The 13775-nt window shown below is 41.8% G+C and overlaps 1 protein-coding gene across 3 annotated transcripts in view; it reads right to left on the bottom strand.

The window, feature by feature from the left end:
* Positions 1 to 13775, bottom strand: part of LOC132391789 (multimerin-1-like) — a 70782-nt gene that overhangs the window by 41851 nt on the left and 15156 nt on the right. The window lies entirely within an intron of this gene.

Below are 13775 nucleotides of genomic sequence, written 5' to 3'. Positions count from 1 at the left end.
CTCTGCAAGCATGTCCCTGTCCCTCGATGTCTGAATTTTTATGTCTGGGCTGAAGTGTAAAGAAGACAAACTTATTCGCCTTGGCCCCATTTTCTACTCCACTGAAGTCTGCCCTCTTTCCACAGTCCAGCGGATTATTGCAAGGAACCAAACAACAGATAATTCTTCACCTTCCCCAGCTCTGATCTGACAGGACAAGTGGTACCGACTTGCCTGCCAATCCAGCAGAATCGACCTGCACAAATAGGGGATCAATCCTAGGAATTTTTTCATTTGTGTAGCCAATGTCACAACAAGCTATTTGATATATCTGAATAAAGCTTTGGTTTTGCTGCATATGAAGTATTGTATGCAATTCTGGTCATCCCATTATGGGAAGAATGTGGAAGTATTGGACAGAGTTCAGAAATGGTTCACTGGGAATTCCTGGATTAGAGGATTTGAGCTATAAGGAAAGGTTGAAGAAGTTTGGACTGTTTTCTCTAGAGCATCGAAGACTGAGGAGGTACCTGAAATTAGTTTATAAAAATGGTAAATAATAGACTACGTGTAGTTAAATGAGAGGGGAAATTTTAACTGAGTTATCCAGGGCAAGTTTTTTACACAAAATGGTAGGTGTCTGCATAGTGATGGAAGCAGATATGATGGTGGTGTTTAGGAGACTTTTAGATAGGGACCTGAGTATGCATGGAATGGAGGATATGCAGGCCAAAGGGATTTTATTTAGTTTGGGTTCTGCACAGACTTTGTGGATTGAAAGGCCTATTCCTGTGCTGTATTGTTCTATGTATAATGTTCAATATAAAAGTTTATACATAGAACAATATATGTATATCTATATACATTGATTTATATATCCATTGACTTACTGAGGGGAGGATTGAATAAGAAAATTGGTGAGAAAAGTGATGCTGACCGTTTTTCTGCCTACAAGACATTGGTGTATTAGAACACTCCACTTTTGCTAGGGCGAGTGCACAAACCAAGAGCTTTGACACCTTCAAATAAAAACTGGCATCCAATGCTAAAGCAGTGCTGCAACTTGACACAGCTTCTTCAAGGTCACCTCCCTGACATGTATCCTGCAAAGGTGAAAGACAAGGGATACTCCACGGATTGCCCACGGATCTCCTACCATCAGAAGGATACTTCTGTTCCTTTATCGTCGTTGTATCTCTCTCCTGTAACTCCCTACCCTTTTTACCAGAAAGTGCTTAATGGTTCAAGAAGAGCTCACTACTGTTTTTCTAAGGGCAGTTATGAATGGGCACTAATTACAAGCCAAGCATGCTACACCCAGACTGAGCAAAAACAGTCTCAATGGCATCTCATTCTTTCATCTTTTACCTACGTGTGGCTTCTGTGATCAAAGATTTTTACTTAATGCTGATATCAAAAGTGCTTCATAATTTCATAATTTTTCCAAGAGTATTAAGAGAGGAAAGTTAATATTCCATTTAAGTATCTATCGTCAGGCAGAGGTGCTGCCACATTTTGAGCATACTAAAGCTACCCACAAGAAAGGTTTAAATGTTCTAGCAGTCGGACAACACACAATCATTTTAATATAGTGTCGATGTATGAATACTGCATATCAATTCATCATTTTATATTATTAAAGGAAATTATCTTACTTACATTATCAGGAGAGATACAAACATGCCATAATATATACTTAGGAGAAGATTTGGGATAATAAATATTTTATGAGGTTCTATTCAGTGTAAAGATTAGCAGATGCAGATTGCACACCAGCTGACAGATGTGAAGATGGGCTGGCTAAATGTGCCTTTGTCCACATGATGTTAACTATTATGTCTTTATTCACTTCCTGCAGGAAGAAGGTTTGATTTAATCATAAATCAATTTTTATTTTTTGTTTTCTTTCTGCTCACTTCTGCTTCAGAGGGTAGATTTGACATTTCTTGTTTCAAGGTGAATGGAGTCGATTGCATTGTGAGCAGAGAAAGCAGAACGTGTAATTTTGGCCAGAAAGAAAATGTCAGTATCATTGACGATGTATTGTATATTGAATAGTGTTGACAAGAAGAAGCTGATTCCTAGATTTTCCAGATGATTTCTTCTCTCTTCCCCCCACTTAAGCAACACCCTGCTGAGGCACAGTCACATAGGCACCAGGAACGCTAGTTTTCTTTATCCATGGGGCTGTTATTACTGTCAGATTGTCAGCATGAGACCCTTCAACAGGTCAGTGACACTAAAAGAGAACGGGTTCAGGGAGAGACGACATGGAAAGGAAGAGCCTTTTATACAGCGGTTTGCAGGAACATAGGATATCTCAAAGCATTGTTAAGATGCTGTAAGATGTATATTTGCATACAAGTATGAGATGAATCATGATCTCATCTGTTTCAGGGCAAGCAGCTGCAGGAGAATCATTGATTAGAGTGGCAGAGAGAATCCAGCTCACAGCTTCCTTGACCCAGGTTCAAACCTGTCCTCTGGTACTCACAGTGAGGAGTTCTTAATTTCAACGTGAATACGAGGGTTTACCCTCGATCAGGGGTTCCCAACCTGCAGTCTATGAACCCCTTGCTTAATGGTATTGGTCCATGCCATAGAAAAGGTTGGGAACCCTTGTCTCCTCCCTTATCCCAGTTGTGTGAGATAGTACTTTGAACAACTATTGTAAGCTGACCCTGGTGTGCAGTTGAGTAACAGAATCTGGAAGCAGTTGATGGACATGTGAGGAGAATAAAATGGGATTACCATTAATAGTTCTTTGATGGTCAATGCAGATCTGATGCTTAGAAGGGTCATTTCTGTGCTGCACAGCTCTATGATTTGTTGATTTTATGAATGACACTCCACCATTAGCTCCAGTTCAAAATTAGTATCGCATTAACTTTTACGAGGGTAAGCACGTCCCAATGATGTCATGGTTGTAAGGTTAATGCCTCCACTGTTGAGACATCTCCTCTGGCAGGGCAGCACTCACTCAGTACTTTAGAATGGTTTATTTGTAAAAGTGCAGGTTGCTTCAACACATGATCTATTAGTTCAAAAGCCAACTGCTTTCAACTAAACCCCGACCAGCACAGTGGGAGAGGAGGTGCAAGGGACTGGTCAGAGCTGAGCTGATCATAGGTTGAACACTTGCTACTTGCGTCACCTTCAGGATTAAAGACATGGAGTGGGTCATCTTTTACCAGGTAGATTCATGGAGCAGAGCAGGATAAGGCTGAGGAATTTCCCATGGGATTCTCATGGTCAGGTGCCTTGACAGATGAACCGAAGCTTCAATTATAACTCTCTGCAGAGGATTATTTCAATCTCCCCAAAGTTGTAACAGAGCTTGGAAAACACCGGAGGAAATAACATTGGATCATATGGCTCATAAAATGGCCATTCAGCCCAACCTAATGGTGTTAGCTCCATGGTGGTGTCCACCCATAACATCATCTCCACCATTCTTTCCTCACTACCCTACAAATGCATCTACTCCACATACATATAATTTTGAATAATTCCATTGCATGTGCTTCCTGATTTTCCCCTTTCATCCCTCTTTCATTCTTTATCCAATTACCTTTTTGCCAGTGTATCTCAGAATCTCAGGGCAGTATATGGTGACATATATGTACCTTGATAATTAGTTTACTTTGAACTTGAACATTGAATGGTAAAGTTTCCCTTTAGCTAAAAGTGAGTTCTACTTAATCATTATCATATTACTGAGTGCTAAGGTATTCATTAACCCACTTGTATAACTTCACATTGAACATGTTCATCCATAGTGGCTTTAAACGATCCTGAACCTGGATAGCAACCACCTGCCATTGAAGTGAGTCACAAGCATGCTTAAAATGCACAACTTAACAAAATGTGTTTATTTCTATTTATTTTGTTGTGTACATCTTACGGCAATCTTAGTTGATATAATTTATATTTGCTATCTAATTTATATTTGAATTGTGCTGCCTCTACAAAAAGCAATTGTTTTTCTGGTATTTATAGCCTAAGCCTGTATGCCCACGACAATATACTTGAACTTGTGTATTGAATTTGAAGTTGCGTTCAAGAACATGTAGATGACACAGAGAAATGCGGCATGGAAGCAAGGGCCTTTGAACCAAGTCTATGCCAACCTTCAAGCATCGATTCGCATTTGTCCTATTTTATTGTGCTCATATTCCCAGTAACTCCCCTGCAATTCTACTACTCACCTTCACACCAGGGCCTATCTATAATGGTCAAGAATGGTATTATTATGCAGTCCAGGCTGATTTTGCATAATAGGGAGAATTAAACCGAGAAGAGGAAAAGGCTGTGGAGCAGAGTCCTGCAGGTGATGCATCTGCCTCACAGATCCAGTGATCTGGGTTAATTCCTGACCTTTAGTATGCTGTGGTGAATTTGCATATTCTTCCCACGACTACAGAGCACTCCTGTTTCTCCTACATCCCAAAAACATGCTGGGTGGTGGGTTAATTGGCTGCCTGGTGTGGGTGGATGGGGGAGAATCAGAGGTGGGTAGTTGGGAATTGATGGGCATGTGAGGTAGAATAGGTTACAGGGAAATATGGGGAATGAGAATTAATGGGACAAGTGGCCTTGTCTCATGTTGTTTGCAATATCAAAGGTATTCCTGTTGATGAAACATTCCCTAACCATCCCAGAGACATATAATCATTACCTTCTACCTGCCTCTTTCTCCACAACAACTGGCCAGCCACAGGGCTGCCTTTTGCAGGATTCCTTCCATCTCCGAGAATTGATTCTGAGAGAATTCAATCCGACGCTAATTAGGTACTTGAGATATTGGATGCTGCCCAACGTGACACATTTCAAATCATAGTCTGAAACTTCAGTCAGGCTTGTTTGAAGAACTGTCTGCCCAATTATCATCAGCATATAACCTGCAGCATCAGGAGGCCCAGCACACTTGATCACTGCTGTACTATGATAGGGTATGCCTACCATTCAACGCCTAGACTACATTTCGAGGAATCTGAATGCTCCTACCTGTGTATAGGTAGAGGCTAAAGAGCAAGGCTCCTGTGTTATGATCAACACAGAGGTGGTCACGGGAGGCAGGGGAGCATCTACGGGATTGCTTCAAGTTGGTGGACTGGGCTATGCTCAAGGACTCATCAGAAGATCTGAATGTTACACCACAGTTGGCACAGACTTTATAAATACAGTTGTAGAGTAGTATGTCGCCATAAAATTATTCAGTCTTCCCCAACCTGCCTCAATGACTATCATCCAATGGCACTTACATCCACTGTGACAGAGTGCTTTGAGAAGTTGGTGAAGAAACATATCAGCTCTTGCCTGAGAAACAACTTGAATCCATTCCAATTTGCCTACCAGCACAAGTCCACAGCAGATGCCATTTCGATAGTTCTTCACTCAACCCGGCAACGTCTAGACAGTGAAAATGCAAACATCAGGATGCTCTTTATTGATTACAGCTTGACATTCAATACTATCATTCCCTGAAACTGATCAATATGCTTCGAGGCCTTGGCCTCAGTACCTCCTTTTGCAATTGGATCCTCAGTTTCCTCACTTGAAGAACCTGGTCAGTTCAAATTAGCAGCAACATCTCCTCCACAGTCTCTATCAGTACAGTGCACCACAAGGCTGTGTGCTTAGCCCCCTGATCTACTTGCTTCATACTTATGACTGTGAGGCAAAACACAGCTCTCACTGCCATACTTAAGTTTGTCGATGACACTGTTATAAGCCAAAGCAGCATATAGGAGGTATATTGAAAATCTGCCTGAGTCGCACCACAGCAACAACTTTCTCAAGGTTAGCAAGACCAGGATGCGGATTATTAGCTTCAGGAGGAGGAAACCAGAGATCCATGAACCAGTCCTGGTGGAGAGGATCAGCAACTTTGAATTCCTGTGTTATTATTTCAAAGGATATGCCTTGGACACAGCATATAAGTGCAATTACAAAGAAATCATGGCTGTGCCTCCGCTTTCTTAGAATTTTGTGAAGATTTTGAATGAAAATCTAAACCTTTGACAACTTCTATAGATGTGTAGAAGGGAGTATATTGACTGGTTGCATCATGGCCTGGCATGGAAAAACCAACGCCCTTGAAAGGAAAATCATACAAAAGTAGTGGATGTGGCTCACTCCATCACAGGTAAAACCCTCCCCACCGTTGAGCACATCTATATGGAGCACAGTTGCAGGAAAGCTGCATCCAGCATCAAGGAACCCCATGCCTTGCTCTACCCAGGCTATGCTCTCTTCTCACTGTTGCCATCAGAAAGAAGGTACAGGAGCTCATGATCCACACCAGCAGTTCCAATGATCTGTTATTAACCCTCAACCATCCGGCTCCTGAGCCAGAGAGGATAACTTCAGTCACTTTCACTTGCCCCATCACTGAAATGTTCCCATAACCTATGGACTCACTTTCAAGGACTCTTTATCTCATGTTCTCGCTATTCATTTTTTATATATATATTTTTTTGTATTTGCACTGTTTGCTGGCTTTTGCATACTGAATATTTGTGCATCCTTTTGGGTGCAATCTTTCCTTGATTTTATTATGCTTCTTGGATTTACTGTGTGCCACAAGAAAATGAACGACATGGGTACTTCAATCATAAAGCTGCCTTGAACTTAAACATCTAATTACCCTGGCCCCGCCAACCAGCCCACGTAATATGGGAGCCATTTAAATCATAGTCGTCGTCCGCACCCCCCCCCCCCCCCCCCAAGCCACAGCCCCACAACCCAAAGAGTTCAAGTATCAAAACCAGCCAGGGCATCCTGACAGCCTTAACATTAGTCAGAGCACTTTGAATACTTGTTCTCCCCGACGATGTAAAGTGCATCACCCGGATTTCTTGCTTCAGGATGTGGTGTCAAAGTTTCACTTCAGGAGTGTTCCACTGAGCATTAGAAACAGAACACTATATCACCAGAGTGCAGATGCCTGTAGTACATCGAGTTCAAAGCCCGCATGTTACTGAATTTCCATTAGCCCTGCTGCATCTGTTCGTGGACAGCAGACACACAGAGGAAGAGCCGTCATGGATTGGGACTGCACGCCATCTAGTGGCGACAAGAAGCAGAGCCGCTGGAGTGTTGGACGGGTTGGTCCCGCCCACTTCAGCCGAAGGTTGTGAACAACTTGGACAAAGCAGGAACTGAACCAAAACCCCCAAATATTCCTTCACCATTATATTATTAACAAATGAAACCTCTTAACACAAAACCTCAGAAATATTCATAGTCAAGGCCACTTAAAATGCTTTCAATTAATTAAAATGTGCAAAAACTAAAATGCAGAATAAAATTGCTTAAGAGTACTTTCTAGTATTGGCGAATGAACATTGCAGCACAGTACAGGTCATTTGGTCCATTATGTGCCGCCTTTTAACCTATTCCAAATCAATCTAACCCTTCCAACCTACATATCCCTCCAGGTTTCTATCATCTATGCATCTATCTACATTAGAGTTTCTTAAATGTATCTGTCTCTACCACCACCCCCAGCTGGGTGTTCCATGTCCAACTAAACTTTAATTGTTTATCTTTACCTGTGCTTTCTTTATGAACTCATGGGATGTGACCTGGCATTGATAAGGCAAATCTTTATTGTTCTTGAACTCACAGCCTGCCCAGGCACTTTCATAATGTAATGGAGTTAATCTCATCACTTTTGGTGTGGATTTTAAAATGCAAACACAAGGAAGTCTGCAGATGCTGGAAATATGTCCCACACACTTTAATTCCATGTCTCATTCCCATTCTGATATGTCTATCCATGGCCTCCTCTACTATCAAGATGAAGCCACACTCAGGTTGGAGGAACAACACCTTTTATTCTGTCTGGGTAGCCCCCAACCTGATGGCATGAACATTGATTCCTCTAACTTCCGTTAATGCCCCTCCTCCACTTCTTATCTCATCCCTTATTTATTTATTATTCCCCCCCATTTTTTCTCTTTTTTTCTCTCTCTGCCCCTCCTTGCCTGTTCTTTATCTCCCTCTGGTGCTCCCCTCCCCCTTTCTTTCTCCCTAGACCTCCTGTCCCATGATCCTTTCCCTTCTCCAGCTCTGTATCCCTTTTGCCAATCACCTTTCCAGCTCTTAGCTTCATCCCTCCCCCTCCGGTCTTCTCCTATCATTTCGGATTTCCCCCTCCCCCTCCAAAATTATACACAGTGCTCAAGGCGTGGCCTGACAAGCACATCACACAGCTTAAGGAGAATGTCTCCAGACTTGAACTCCACTGAGCACATTATATAGCCAAACATTCTATGAGCCTTCCTCAACACTTCTGTGTATTGTCTAGATGATAGTGATAAGTCTACCAGGAAGTCCAAACCCTTCTCATACAGTGCACTTTCCAACTCAAGGACTCCTCCCATTGTATATTTATATCTAATGTTTCTACTCCCTAATGTAATATAATTTAATATTAGTTACCTACATTAAGTTTCATCTGCCATTTATCTGCCCACATCTGGATTTTGTTCAGATCTAACTGTATCGATTCTGCTGCCTAAATGATATCAGGCCGTCCCCCTAATTTTGAGCCATCTGCAAACTTTACTAGTTTATTTGTTATGTGCTTATTAATGTAAATTACCCCAAAACTGATCCCTGCGGAACCCCACCTTTAACATCTTCTTGGTGTGAAAATGATCATCTCACCATAACCTATTGTTTTCTGTCTTTGAGCCAATTCTGCACCAATTTGCATATCTTACACTGAATTCCTACCTCCTGCAATTTGATTATCAATCTCGTGTAGGATACCTTGTCAAAAGCTTTCTGAAAGTCCAAGTAAATGATACCAACTGCTCTATAGTTATCATAAATTTTAGTTGCCTCTCCATAGAAATCCAGCATATTAGTAAAACATTATTTTCCCTTTCCGAACCCATGCTGGCTTTCTGCTAACATGCCTATTCTGTTGAAAATGGGGAGAATAGTTCTTAGGACAGTTGTATTGTCCTGATTGGTGTTGAGCAACCTGAGAGTTGGTTGAGCTACACATGTCCGGGCAAATGGAGAATAATCCATCTCACTCTTGTGGTTTGTGGATACTGGAAGAGACATGGGATCATGGGATGTCAGGAGATGAGTCTTTCATTGTAAAGTACCCAGACTCTGGTGCACTCTAGTAGCAGCAGTACTTATGAGTATGTTCCAATTGAGGTTGCAATCATTGGTGACCCCCACCCCCCCCAAATCAGGTCATTAATTGTGGAGGTTGTGATGATAATAATGTTATGGATAGGTGGCTAAGTTCTCTCTTCTTGGAGATCATCATTGTGTGGTTATTAACTCTTGTGAATATTACACAATATTTATCAGTGTTTGCCAGATTGTATTGGGTTCTTGCTGGCTATTGGTCTGTGCAGCTTCATCTGCAGAGGAGTTGTGAATGGAATTGGAAGTTACACAATTATCAGCTTCTCAGCTCCTGACATTATGAATATCTGACCTGACAGTGGCAAGTGTGTCAATCTTCAACAAGCCTGTCGTTATTATCGCAAAGAATGTTCGTTAAGACCAGAAGAACATGCAGGAAAGATTCACAAGGATATTACTGAGACTGGAGGACTTGAATTGTCAGGAGGCACTCAAAAGGCTGTGATATTTTTTCCCTGGAGTAGAGGAGATAGAGTGTTGATCTTGTAGAGATATATAAAATCTAGAGGTGACTAGATTCAATGAATGGTCATTGATCTTCTTCCCAGGGAAGAGGGATTCCCCACTTAAACTAGAAGACAGAGGTTGAAAGTAAGAGAGAAAAAAATTTGAAGTGACTGGAGAGCTGTTAGTTTGCACATGGAACGAATTGTCAGAGTAAGTAGTAGAGGCAGGTACAATTACAATAAGGGCACATGGGTATAAAAGACTCAGAGGAGTAGAGATCAAATGCAAGCAAATAGGGTTAGCTCAGATGGTCAGCATGGACCAATAACTTCTAAAAGTCACTGACTAGTCAATATTGAGACCATTACTTTTCACACTGTTCATCAATGATGTGGATAATGGAATTGATGTGGCAAAGTTTGCGGATGATATGAAAATAGGTGGACAGGTAGGTCGTGCTGAGGAAGCAATGTGATTGCAGCAGAACTTAGATAAGTTGGAAGAATGGGCAGAAAGGTGGGAGATGGAATACAGTGTTGGGAAATGTATAATAATGTATCTTGGTAAAAGGAACAATAGTGCGGACTATTATCTATATGGTTCAAATAGCAGAGATGCAGAGGGATTTAGGAGTCCTTGTGCAAGACTCCCAGAAGGTTAATTCACACGATGATTCTGTGATAAAGAAAGCAAATGCAATGTTGGCATTTTATTTCAAGGGGAATAGAAAGGAGATAATACTGAGGCTTTAGAAGACACTAATCAGGCTGCACTTGGAGTATTGTCAACAGTTTTGGGCCCCTTATCTCAGAAAGGATGTGTTGTCATTGGACAAGTTGTTCTGAAGGGCCTATTTCAATGTTGACTCAATGACCGTAAATCACTGAGTGGTTCAAAGTTCAAGATAATTTATGATCAAAGTTCATATATGGCACCATTTACAACCCTGACATTCATTTTCTTGACAGGTATTCTCAACATTTTCAGACAGATTTTCAATCTCTCTCTTTTATATGCTGATTTGCCACCAGCTTTGATTTGGGTTATGACACTGGTGTCACTAGCAAACCTGAATATGGCATTGGAGCTGTGCTTAGCCACACAATTATAAATGTGAAGTGAGTAGAGCAGTAGGCTAAGCACACAGCCTTATGGTGCTCCTGTGCTGAAGCCCTCTGGAGGATCAGAAAGGTAACCTAAGCTAGAACGTTTGTGAACCTCGTAGAATTTTCTCTATTTCTGCATAAATATGACCTAAAATGTGATCAGATCCTCATATGTCCTAAAACTAGATAAAGAGAACCCAATTAAATAAATAACACAAGAACATTATACTTGTTCATTTATTTATTGAGAAAAATGACTCAAAAGAGCCAAAAGAGAAGGGGGAGATAGAAATGGATTTTTTGCATCTGTATTTACTCAAGAGATTAGCATGGTCTATAGAAGTGAAGCAAATCAGCATCAAGCTCATGGACCCTATACAGCATACAAAGGAGGCAGTGTTTACTGTCTTCAGGCAAATAGTGTGGATAAACCCCAGAGACTGATAAGATGTTCCCTTGGTCCCTGCGGCAGGCAAGTGCAGAACTGTAGCAGCCTTAGCAGAGATACTTAAATCATTGTTAGTGCCAGAAGAGGTGCCAGAGGACTGGAGGATAGCTAATGTTGTTCCAATGTTTAAGAAAGGCATTAAACATAAACCAGGAAATTATAGGCCAGTGAGCCTGACATCAGTAGTGGGAAAGTTATTGGAAGGCATTCTAAGGAACCGGATATCAGATTCAGTTAATTGTCATTTAGGAACCACAAATGCAATGTGATTAAAAAATGAAACAACGTTCCTCCAGAATGATATCACAAAAGCATATGACAAAACAGACTACACCAGAAAATCCACATAATGTTTGGCAATCCCCAATCCAGAGTCCGGAGAGGCTGCTGCATATTAATATCGCGCTACCGTCTTAGCGCGTTGCTCAAAAAGGAGCTCCAAATCCACCAGACAAAACAAGACCAAAACTAAAGCTACAAGACCTGCACCAAACCACATAGTTACAACATATAGTTACAACAGTGCAAACAATAGCATAACTGATAAAATAACAGACCATGGGCACAGTAAAAATAGTCCAAAGATGTTAAAGGACTATAAGTTCAAAAGAAATCACCACATAGTTTCCACAAATCCTCAGGGTCCTGATAGACTCGTCATTCCACGCAGGCAGCAGAAGGGAATATCCCCGCTATGGACTTCCACAGCGCCGCCCAACTCAGCCTCGCAGATGCAGCACACAGTGAAAGCTCCGTCAAAACCAGCCTCACAGACGCAGCACACACTGAAAGCGACCTGACTGCAGCGGACTCTGAGTCCGTCGAACCTCCGAGCTGACAACCATCCCCTCTGGCACAGCTTCTCCGAGCACCATCCTCTGCCGAGCGTATTAAGATGGCCCTGCCAACAGCCATCGGAAATGGGACCCCGAGGACTTGGGGCCTGTTCTTCCCAGCAGAGTCCCGGACCTCACAGCAGCAGCAGCAATGAAGAAGGTCTTCCTGGAGATTTCCCGATGTTCCTCCATGCTCCCACATTTGTTTTCAATCGATTATGATTGAGCGTGGTGCCCCACTTCACAAATAACAGATAATCAGCTCCGGAGTGGCCGCTGCAAGCTGCATTGCACCGCCATCTTGGAAGTATTAAAAGTATATAAGTATTTTTAGGCATGGACGGATTAATGATAGAAGGATCTAGTACTTGGTTAGCATCGCTTTCTGTGTGGTAGGTTGTGTCTAATCAATCTTATAGAAATTTTTTGATGAAGTTACCAGGAAAGTTAATGAGGACAAACATGAGAAAATCCTCAGTTTCTGGAAATCTAATGCAACACACACAAAGTGCTGGAGGAAATCAGCAGGCCAGGCAGCATCAGTGGGAAATAATAAACACTTGATGGTTTGGGCCAAGTCACTTCATCAAAACTGGAAAGAAAGGGAAAAGGTCAGAATAAGAAGATGGGGAGAGGGGAGGAAGAAGTACAAGGTGGTAGATGATAGGAGAGACCAGTAGAGGGGGAGGAGGTGAAGTAAAGAGCTGGGAACTTAATTGGTGAAAGAGATAAAGGGCTGGAGAAGGGGTAATCGGGGAGAAGGGGTAATCGGATAGAAGAGGACAGAAGACCATGGTAACGGATGTTGTTTACATGGACTTTAGCAAGGCATTTGACAAGATCCTGTATGCAAAGTTGGTCACTTGGCATTCAAGATAAGTTTTGTTGGAGAAAATGATAATTAATGCCTTTCTGACTGGAGGCCTGTGGCATGTAGAGTGCTGCAGGGATCAGTGCTACATCTGTTGTTTTCTACTTAAATCAATGATTTGGATGATAATGTGATAAACTGGACTTTTACAGATGACACCAAGATTGGGGGTGTAGTAGACAGCGAAAAAGACTATTGGGGCTTGCAGTGAAATCTGGACCAGCTGGAAAAATGGTCTGAAAAATGAAAGATGGAATTTAATACAGGCAAGTGTGAGGTGTTGCATTGTGGTAGAACCAGCCAGGATAGGTCTTACACGGTGAATGTTAGGGCACTGTGGAGTGTCGTAAAACAAAGGACGTCATTCCCTGGAACATAAAAGATTGAGTGGTGATTTGATAGAGGTATACAAAATTATGAGAGATATAGGTAGGGTAAATGCAAGCAGGTTTTTTTTCCACTGAGGATGGGTGGAACCACAACTAGAGAGCATGGATTAAGAGTGAAAGGTAAAAGGTTTAAGGGAAACATGAGGGAAAAATTTGGGATTCAGATGGTCGTAAATATGGTCTGGGCATGGAATGATAAGCATTCCTTATCTTAGTAGAGTACAACAGTGGTCTGGCATGTTGGGACCACTGGTGCTACAGGTTTTATGCTGATGGAAGTTGAGCAGGGTTTTCTTCACACAAACCTGCTTGAACACCCAACTGTGATTTGAAACACTTTGGTATGGACTGTTTCTTGTTTGGAGATGACATCATGTGGTGTCTCAAGCATCTGATTATAGTTGGCCACTAGTGGTATGTGAACTATGGTCAGGATTATGGAGGAGATCTCCCCAGGTAAATAGAATGGACAGCTTTGGATCATTAGGTGTTCAAGATCAGAGGAACATGTGTTTGACA

This window comes from Hypanus sabinus, chromosome 3, assembly GCF_030144855.1.
Source record: "Hypanus sabinus isolate sHypSab1 chromosome 3, sHypSab1.hap1, whole genome shotgun sequence".
NCBI lineage: Eukaryota > Metazoa > Chordata > Chondrichthyes > Myliobatiformes > Dasyatidae > Hypanus > Hypanus sabinus.
Note: the sequence above shows the minus strand (reverse complement) of the source record. Positions and strands in the feature narration are given on the sequence as shown.